We start from the raw sequence: 10300 nt of genomic DNA, 5'->3' as shown, positions 1-10300 counted from the left end.
ATCTTAAGTCAACTATCTCTGATACACTTGACCCAATTGCCACATTCATTGTGTCAATCCATGCATTCTTGGAACTTTAATAATGAATAATGATTTAATATTTAATAATAATTGAGTGAGTAAAAGGAACTGATAGAGTTTTGATGAGATAGAATTGGCAAAATAGAATTTCAGTGCAGCACTTTCAGTTAGCCATGTGCATTTTTGTTATTACTGTGTGACTTCATGTTGATTCTGACTCGTAGTGACCCTCTAAGATGGAGTAGAAATGCTTCACAGGGTTTTCTAACTGCATTCTTCACGATAGAGAGGTACTACATCTTTTTCCATGGAACCACTGATAAGTTCAACTTGCCAATCTTTTGGTTAGTAGCTGAGCTCTTAACCTCTGCACTAAGGTATCCTTTATATAAATGGAATCCCTTAGTTATGTAATGTTCATAGAATCTCTAAGTAATGTAATATTTTCATACATGAAAATCCATGTTAGTAAAATAATAGTAATCAGGGAAGGATTAATTCCAGTTATGTTAGCTCTATGTTGTTGGGAAAAAGTTTAGAAAAAAATAACAAAGGAGTTCTATCTGTTTGATGTTTCTGTGTAACCATGACTTCTTTTGATTGGTTGGTATAACCAGTGTCTTGGTACCAGTGCTCAAGGAAACAGAAAATGCTTGGAAAATCTATTGTCAAGATTTTTCTCCAAAGTGCCAAGGAACAAGGTTGCCAGTTTAAAGACTAAGATGAACCTAATTCCAGCCATGGTCTTTTAAATTACTTACTATGCAGCTGGACAGTGAGTAAGGATAGCAGAAGAACTGATGCCTTTGATTTGTGCTGTTGGAAAAGAGTACTGAATACTCCATGGACTGTCAAAAGAGCAAACATGTCTTGGAGAGAGTGCAACCTGGGTGTTCCTTCAAGTCAAGGGTGTTGAAGCTTCATCTCATATACTTTGGGCTTGTTTTTAAAAGGGACAAGTTCTTGAAAAAGGTCTTCATGCTTGAAAAGATGAAAGGCCAGCAAAAGAGAGGAAGATTCGCAAGGAGATGAATTGACTCAGTGACTATAACAATGGGTCCAAATCTATCAGATGATGAGGATGGCACAGGATAGGGCAACGTTTAGATCAATTGTTCACAGGATCACTCTGAGTCATACTCATAAGGTGCTGGCACCTAAAAACAACTAAATAAAATATTGGCAAATCTCTGATGATCATCACAGTATCCTTATACAATTATGTATATGTATAATTAATTACATGTGTGTGATGTGTGTAACAGTTAGTAAATAATTGTATAAATTGGGATCATCTCAGAGGATTTCAATTTGGGATTAGGTGGAACACATTTTTTTCAGCAGACTATGCAATTTCCTCAGGATGGGAGTAATTATACTAGTAAGTTGGCTTATTGGTAAGGAATTGTGCTGCTGAGCAAAAAGTCTGTGGTTTAAATTCACCAGCTGCTCTGTGGGAGAAATATGGGCAATCTCCACTCATGAGATTTACTGTCTGAAAACCCCTTGGAGGGTCACTTATGGATTGGTTCCAACTTGATGGTTCACAACAACAACAACAACAACAACAACAACAACTTACCTTTTTCTATCAGGGTAAACAAATGTCCACAGTTGTTATTTGGTGTCATTAAGTCAACTCTCTTAGCTTCTTGTATACAACAGAATGAACTCACCTTTCTCACAATCTCTGCTGTGTTTAATTTCATTGTTGAAGTCACTATGCCAATCCATCTCTTTCAGAATTTTCTTCTCTTTTCTTCGCTCTCTATTTTTCCATGAATAATGCCCTTCTCCAGACACTGGCCATTCCTGATATAGTGCCCAAAGTATATGAGACGTTTCACCCTTGTTGCTTCTACTTCTTCCAAAATAGATTTGCTTGTTCTTTTGGCAGAACGTGATATGTGTTCAGTAGTCTTAACAAACATCACAATTCAAAGGCATTGCTTCTTCAGGCTTACTTCATCGTCCAACTTTCACATGTGTATTGAACAAACCATTGTTTGGTTCAGGTACATATAAATTTTCAAAGTACCTTTTCTCTTTAAAACTTTAAGGCTGTCCTTGACAGTAGACTTTCCCAATGCAATCCATCATTTGATTCTTTGCATGCTCCTTCCATGGGTATTGATCAAAATAGAGTTCTTAATGAAATAATTTACATTCACTGTTTTCATATTAAGTCTTAAAAAAAAAATCACTGTGTTTGTATCCAAAGTCAACCTCAGTCTCATTAAGTAGCTGTGATTCTTTATGGGGAGGAGACTTTCCATGCTTCTCTTACCAAGCCACTGGCTGATTAAAGCAGCCAAAGGCGTGTAGCCTCTTGATTAGCAACAGACTACCCCACCAGAGGTCCTTGTGATTAATAGAGCAATCTAAATGCAGACTACTGACCTTTCAATAGAGGTTAATGCATTAGACAGTGTGGTTTGAGAGTCCTCTAGATGGTGGGGATATTATGACCTGGTGGCCTAATCCACGGGGAGTTGTGTTCTTAACTGAAAGGCAGAGCTTCTATTTTGGTTTGAACTCACCAGCAGTTCTGTGGGACGAAGATGGAAAATATCTCCATTTGCTATTTATAGCCTTGGAAGCCCAATGACTTGGCCACAGTGGTTTGAATGGAGTTCTTTTGGATTAAAGCAGTTAAATTTACATTATTTTCAAAACCTATTTTGGAATACCAACATAGAGAGAGCTTTGTGGGCCTCGGGATATAAAGTTATGCTACCAAGACAAGGATGGGTGATTTTAGTCTGTGGCCCTCAGGCCTGGTTTTAATTGGTTTTAGTCAACCATTCTTCTAAGTGCTATAGTCGTGGTCTGTCCATTTGCTGAACAGAGGTAATGTGTGGTTGCTGTGAAGCTGAACACTGTGACACTGGTGTGTCAAATGCAATAATAGTTACCCACGGTGTACAGTGTTTGGTGGAGCTCTTCATTAAAAAAAGCCTGGAAGCAGGAGTGGCATCCACTTCTGAAATAGCTTGCCTCTGAAAATCCTATAAACTTGGAGAAACAATGAAAGTTATACGAGTTGTACAAGTGTTCAGGTCTTTCATTCATGGGGTCATTTTTCACTCAGTGACACTTAACAAGAGTAACAACAACAACAACAACAACATTTTTGAATACCATTTAGATCTGGAGTTGAGTTTAAGAATTCTTCCTCTTAGGGTTCTTCAAAGATCAGTTGCTCCTATTTCCAGTCAACAGTGAGGAAGTAGTCGTAGGTGGTGCACTGGGCAGCTAGAGCTTTAGAACTTGAGACTTCTACTCTGTCTGTCTCCAGGTTCCTGGCATGAGTGTCCCTGCAACCTCACCCTTTATACTCTCTTTGTTCTTACTTCATCTCCACTCTCTACAGATGTGGCAAAAAGAAAAAGAATTAGAACGAATAGAGACTTCTTGTTCTCACCTGCCCGATAAACCAAACATTGATAGGACAGGCTCTTCTTTGTATTTTTGACAATGGTTTATGGCTAGGTGAGAAAAAGCATTTGTACTTTAATATCAGAAACATTCTAATGCTTGGGTGGTTGTACTCTTTTATCACTTGCATTGTCCTTCTCCAAATGATTTGTCCTCTGCTGGATCTTGACAAAATGCCTGAACAAAATTAACAGGCGTGCAAAGCCTGGATGAGTAAAATTGCTTTGCCTATAATCTGTTTGTGAAGAGATCACGACGTGGTTGAAGTGATTTTAATTTCGGAGCCCAAGTCACCAGTCTGTCTTTTTGTCAGGCAATTAGTTCCACTGGCTGGGCAAGAATGCCGTGAAGCAGCGAGCTGAGGGGAACTGGGCAAGTGAGAACGGCATATTCTTCTTTGCTTCCTCCAAGTGTTCCATATGCCAAGCTTCTTTTATCACTCTGGTTTATTTTGGGTAAAATGCCTTGCCAGGCACAGGGCTCTGTGAGACAGGGTGGCCATAAGGACAGCCCTGAGGGTCAAAGCTATGTGAGAAAGTTCTGGGTAAGCACCTGAGGGAGATAAACAGAGGACACTACACCAGTAGCTATTTCTGGATTCTCTGGCAATATGTTCAGGTCTTTATACATATTAGTTTGTCTTCTCAACAGCCCCGAATGATGAGTATTCATTCCCATCCTCATTTTGTGTATCATCGAATCATTTTTTATTTATAGCAATCTTAGAAGACAGAATAGAATTCCCCTGAGGCTTCCCTAGACTATAATATTTACAGGAGCAGATATTTTCTTCTACAGAGCTGTAGAGTTGAACTGTTGAAGTTCCAGTTAGTAGCAGAATGCTTAACTATTGTACCACTGGGACTTTTTATCCTTACTTTGTACATGAGAAAATTGAGGCAGAGAGAGTTTAGTACCTTGTTTAAGTTCCACATGAGTCGAGATTGAAACACACCACCTGAGCTATGCTTCGCACTATGACATAGTCATAAGGAGTTATACTATTCATCCAAAAGCACATGATTTGAATACACCAGCTGCTCTGTGGGAGAAAGGTGGACACTCTCCTTCTCTGTAATTTATAGCCTCTGAAAATTTAGATATAAAACATAAAACACAGTCAGTTATGAATTCGTTCTGACTCAACAGTATGTAGTAACATCAACAACAAGAAGTAAGTCATAGAGGTCATTGGATCCTGGATTCTAGGAGAAACGAACTTTGGACAGCAATAGGAGGATAGCACATCAACAAAGCTTCCACTCACTAGGGAAGAGACTCTGTCTTGCTTCTGTCCTTGTCCTCCATTCAATGAGTTGGGCTCATTGAAGGCACAACTTTGGGTGTGTTGTTATATGTTGAGTCACTTGCAACTCATAACGACCTTATGTACAAAAGCCCTGAAACCTACTCTAGGTCCTGTGCCAACTTTGCTGTCTCTGGCACATCTACCCTCATTACCCCAGTCACTGTATCAACCCATCTCATAAATGGTCTCCCTCTCTTTCTCTGTCCCTCCACCCTTCCAAGCATGATGTCCTTTTCCACGGACTGGTCCCTTCTTGCAATATGCCCAAGTATGTCAGATGAAACCTCAGAATCCTTGCCTCGAAGGAGCAGCCTGGCTTCACCCTCTCTAGGATGAACCTGTTCTCCTGGCAGTCCATGGTATATTCAACACTCTTCTCAAGCACCACAGCTCAAAGACATCAATTCTATCATCCCTAGTCATTGTCTAGCTCTCTGACGCGTAGCAAGCAATTGCTAAGACTATGGCCTGGATCAGGCACATCTTAGTCTCCAGATTGATGTCATTGCTCTTCAGTACTCTGGGGAGGTCCCTGACAGCTGACTTTCCTAATGAAATTTGTCTCTTGATTTTCTGGCTGTTGGTACCAAGAGTGTTGATTGTGGAGCCAAGCAAACTAAAGCTGTTAACAATCTCATTCTCTTCACCATCCATCACCCTATGGTGAGAATCTTTGTTTTCTTGATGTTGAGCTTCAATTCATATTGAAGGCTGCAGTCCTTGACCTTCTGCAGCAAGCACTTCAGGTCCTTCTCAGTTTCAGCAAGCAGGCTTGTGTCATATGCATAATGCAGGTTGTTGATGACTTTTTCCTCCAATCCTAATGCCACATTCCTCTTAACACAACCCAGCCTCCTGGATGATCTGTTCTGCACACAGATTGAGAAGATATGGAGATAGGATACATCCCTGACATACACCACCATGCTGTGTCTCCTTGCTCTGTTCTGATGACTGCCTCCTGATCCAAGTATAGGTTTCACATAAGCACAATTAAGTACTCTGGGATTCCCATTTTTCTCAGTCATGAATGCTTTCTTGAAAAATCATATTGATACACTCTAATCCTTACTTTACTGTTATCACTGCAACATTTGACACACTGATTATGTCTGTAAGAAGAGTGAGGGCAGCATGGAGACAGCCAAGTATGATCTAACCCCACAAAAGAGAACTAACTGCTCACATCATCATCCATAGCACAAATCAGTTCTCATGAGGTCAGGCATGTCCCCCACACTCTTGCACCTCTTTCTACCAACTCCACCACCTATCCTACTGTTCTATTGGATCCAAAATCTACTGCAAAATGTCACATAACAAACAAAACCATATTCACAATTAAGAGGTTTATTAAGGAATTCAAAAGGTTATAATTCAGGTTGGCAGCAGGATCATTCAGTCTGGTCCACTTCCAAAATGTGCTAACAGGCACACCTTAGCCTTCAGACTTGTGTCTTTTGGCCAGTATTACAAAGCTCTTAGTCCTGCCAATGGCTTTCCTCTCCAGTCCTTCAGCAAATTTGGGCAAAGGCTACTAGCTCTGGTTTTGCGGGGCAGCAGACCCAAGGTCAGCTCTGTCTTGTTGGTTCTCTGATGCAGCTGCTGCATCTCCTCCTGTATGTTCTGGTATGAGTGGTGCAGTAATCTGAAGTCTGCATTCTCTGCTTCTTCTTTGCTGGTGGTAAGATTCCCCAACTTTGCTGCTGAATCAACTCAGTTTCATGGGAAACTAGCCAATCCCCTTGAGAATATACTAGCATGTCTAGTAAGATGTTCTTGTACATCCAGCCTGCAAAGTTAAAGTCAATGGCTAGGAAAGCCATTTTGAACAATAAATACTTGGCATGACACTTTGCCTCAAACACGCTAACCTTGTATTTATTCAGTAATATAACTCACAGTGACCAGGGCAGGTAACAGGAAAAGGTATTACCTTTGTTTAGGAGTACTTTGAACCAGTTGTCATTGCACCAATTTCAAATCATGGTAACCCTATGACTGTGGAGTTGAACTATAGGGTTGCCCTACAGGGTTTTCAGTGACTAATTTTTTGGAAGTAAATTGCCAGGCCTATCTTTCTACATACTTGCAAATGAAACAGAAAACTAACCATTTTGTTAGCAACTTGGAGTGTTAACCATTTGCACTATGCAGTTACTTCCATGATTATTTTTATTCCATATGAATTAAAGGGAGTACTTTATATCCTCAAAATGGAAAAGCCTATTATTAAGTTTGTTATTTAATTATTGAAGTTATAACTTCTACTTGTATAGGGTGAGAGTTCTTAGAAGCAGAGACTTGTTTTTTTTTAAATTTTAAATTTTTTTATTATTATTTTATTATTTTGTGTGTGTGTGAGTGTACCATCAAATCAGATCTGACTGGTACAGGAGGAGATTGTCCCTCCTTTCCAGGCAGAGCATCTGGTGGATTTGAACCATGCGCCTCTGGGATTGCAGTGCAGCTTCTTGCCACTAGGTCACCAGAGCTCCCCAGAAGCAGAGACTTGTATATGCTCTTATGCATTTTGTACTCTTCCCCACAGTGCGGATTAGAACACTTCCTCATCATAGAAAGTTCCACTGGGCAGTGCTGTGTTAGAGTCCGTCAGAGGCCAGCTGGTGATGACTTAACATGATTTCCTATATTAAAGCCAGAGCCCAATAATTTCTGAATGAACAAATAAATGAACACCATAACAAGAGTATTTTCTAAATATAGATTGAGCTAATTGCAATGATCAATCATAAGTTGAATTAGTATTTTCCAAGGTAGTGGACTCCATTTAAAAATATAAATCATCAAGAGGAAAGCAATTTCTTAAATATGTCAAGACTCAACTTTTAATATCAAAATTCTAGAGTGAGTCAGACTGTGATTACTGCCCTTTAGCGGTAATTTAAAAATAAAGTAAAAGTAGTTTTGTACCAATATGGGTTTTAGATAATCAAAACAAACTCTATTTGCAAAATTAATGGACTTTTATTTACTCATGTTGTTTTTGTGTACTATTGTGTCAGAACCAACCTATAGTTGACTCTCCAGCAGGTTTTCAAATGCAATTATTTAGACAGGAGGAGATTTCCCATCCTTTTCCCATGGAGCACCTGGTGGATTTGAACTATTTACCTTTGGGATTTCAGTGTTGGTTCCTGCCACTAGGCCACGAGAGCTAGTATTTTGGATTTATTTTGTATATAACTTTCAATAAGATTAAAAGCTTGACTATACAAAGGCATTTGACTATGTGGATCACAACAAATTACTACTAACTCTGAGAAGAATGGGTGACCCAAGATACTTAATTGTGCTCATGAGAAACCTATACCTAGATCAGGAAGCTGTTGTCTGAATGGAGCAAGGGAACAGTGCAAGGTTCAAAAGAAAGGAGTGAGTCAGGGATGCATCCTTTCTTGATAACTTTTCAATTTACATGCTGACTAGATCATTTGAGAAGCTGGATTTTATGAAGAAGAATGTGGCATCAGGATTATAGGAAGACTTCTCAACTACATATGTTATGCAGATGACACAACCTTGCTCACATAAAGTGAGGAAGACTTGAAGTACTTGCTGCAGAAGATCAAGGACTACAGTTATTTATATGGATTCCATCTCAACATCAAGAAGACAAAAATCCTCACCATTGGAAGGCATCATGGTAGAGGGAGAAAGGATTGAGGTTGTTAAAGATTTCATCTTGCCCCAGTCCACAATCAACACCCTTCACACCAGCATTCAGGAAATCAAAAGATGAGTCACATTGGGAAAAATCTACTGTTGGGGCCCCCCCCCAGAATGCTGAAGAGCAATGATGTCAGTATGAAAACTAAGGAGCACCTGATGCAAGCAGTGGTCTTCTCAATTGCTTGCTATGTCTCTGAGAACTGGACAATGACCAAGGTTGACAGAATTAGAATCAAAGCCTCTGAGATAAAGAGCTGGATAAGAGTAGTGAATATCCCAAGGACTACCAAGAGAACAAACAAGTCTGTACTGGTAAAATCAGGTTGCTCCTTGGAAGTAAGGATGATGAAAATTTGTCTCACATACTTTTGTTCTCAAGAGGGGCCAGTCCTTGGGGAAGGACTAGAGGAAGGGTAGAGGTCACTGCAAGAGAGGAAGACCCTCACCAAGATGAATTGACACACTGACTGTTACAGTGAGGTCAGGTTTATTGTACATGATGAGGTTGGCTCAGGATAAGGCAAAGTTCAGAGCCATTTAGTCAACTTGACTGCATATAACAAGAAACTGTATCACAGTTATTATTTTAGTCAATATCACGTTATACTATGACAGGTTTGGAAGCAGGAGTGGCATCCACTTCCTAAATAACATGCCTCTGGAAACTCTATGAACTTTGATAAATGCTGATAGTTGTAGAGGGGCTTCAGGCCTTTTGTTCATAGGGTCACTATGAGTCATTCTCGACTTGAAGACAATCAACAACAATAACAACAACAAATCACATTATCTTTCTGTGCCAGGAGACTGACACTCCCTTATTTAAAAAAAATTATAAAGAAATTAAGGGGCGGACACATTAAGGTTTTATTTACTGTGATGTTCGACCATAAGCTTTGGCTTCCTGGGCCTTTTACCTATTACTGGCTGACTGTAGTTTAGGGACAACTTAATAAAAAAAGGAATAGCAACACAGATGCCAGAAACACTTGGCTTCTTGAAGTACATTTTCCAGAAAGTACAGAGGCTCTTAATTTGTTAAATGTCCTAACTAGCTTCTCAGGAAGCAGTGCCTTTTAGAACTTGTTAGTTGGTATTTTACAGACTCACTACAAAGACTGTGACATGTTTAATTCCTTTTAGTCCTTTCTTTAACCTATTTCATCCAGGAGACTGCCTACTTTTAGCTAACAGTGATTATAAATGAAAGAATATCTCAATTGCAAAGCAACCCTTCCATTAATTTATTGAGTGCTATAATTGCCAGGAACTGGTCAAGGCAGTGGAATTACAATGAGGATTGTTAGACAGTCCCTGCTTTCAGGGATTTCATAGCCTTCTGGAACTCACACAAGTGGTGTTGTTGCTGTTGTAGAGAGCTCTGGTGGTCTAGTGGTTAAGAATATGTGCTAGGCAAGCTCTAGTGGCCTAGTGACAAGAAACTGCACTGCAATTCCAGAGGTGAACAGTTCGAATCCACCAGATGCTGTGCTGGAGAAGAAGGGACAATCTCCTCCTGTACCAGTCAGATCTGATTTGACGGTACACAAACAAACAAAAAAAAATAATAAAAAAATGTGACAGGTAAATGAATGTGCTTTAAACCAATCTTAAAAAAAAAGAAAAAAGAAATCTGAGCTGCAACCCTGAAGGCCATTAAAGATGGTCATCAGTGCTATGATGGGGATAAACAGGAACTCCTGCAGGAGCTGTAATTTTCAACCTGTTGTTGTGTTATGTGCTGTCAAGTTGCCTGTGACTCATAGCGACCCTATGTACAACAGCCCTAAACCCTGCTCTATCCTGTGCCAATCGCACTGCCTCTGACACACCCATCCC

The sequence above is a fragment of the Elephantulus edwardii genome, unplaced genomic scaffold (assembly GCF_000299155.1).
Source record: "Elephantulus edwardii isolate Elephantulus edwardi_28Jun2011 unplaced genomic scaffold, EleEdw1.0 scaffold00140, whole genome shotgun sequence".
NCBI classification, from domain to species: domain Eukaryota; kingdom Metazoa; phylum Chordata; class Mammalia; order Macroscelidea; family Macroscelididae; genus Elephantulus; species Elephantulus edwardii.
This window is presented reverse-complemented; position numbering follows the sequence as displayed.